This window comes from Trachymyrmex cornetzi, unplaced genomic scaffold, assembly GCF_001594075.2.
Source record: "Trachymyrmex cornetzi isolate Tcor2-1 unplaced genomic scaffold, Tcor1.1 scaffold230, whole genome shotgun sequence".
Lineage (NCBI taxonomy): Eukaryota > Metazoa > Arthropoda > Insecta > Hymenoptera > Formicidae > Trachymyrmex > Trachymyrmex cornetzi.
Genome location: NW_017296957.1, coordinates 1,090,155 through 1,090,514, shown reverse-complemented (window position 1 = coordinate 1,090,514; position 360 = coordinate 1,090,155).

The window sequence follows — 360 nt, the reverse complement described above, 5'->3', positions numbered from 1 at the left end:
GAGGTGTATTTACCGCGTATCGCGTAACCGCGTAACCAATCAGAAGCGATCCGCTGTTGTGATTTCGTGTTTTACTGATTATTGATTGGTTACGTGGTTACGCAATACGCGGCAAATATGCTTCATGGGACTCCACCCTTACGCCTTAATTTCAAGTAACTATGCTAATATCTTATTCAACTTATAATTGTTTTTATCTTTTATATTTCAGTGATACGTTAATCTAGCCCGTATCCAGAGATGTCAATTCTGTTAAGCTGGAAACACAATAGACATAGGCAACAAAGAATAACGAGCCGTCCAATCAGAGCTTTGGGGTATAAGTTCGATATTATATTCTAGAGCTCTGATTGGACGGCT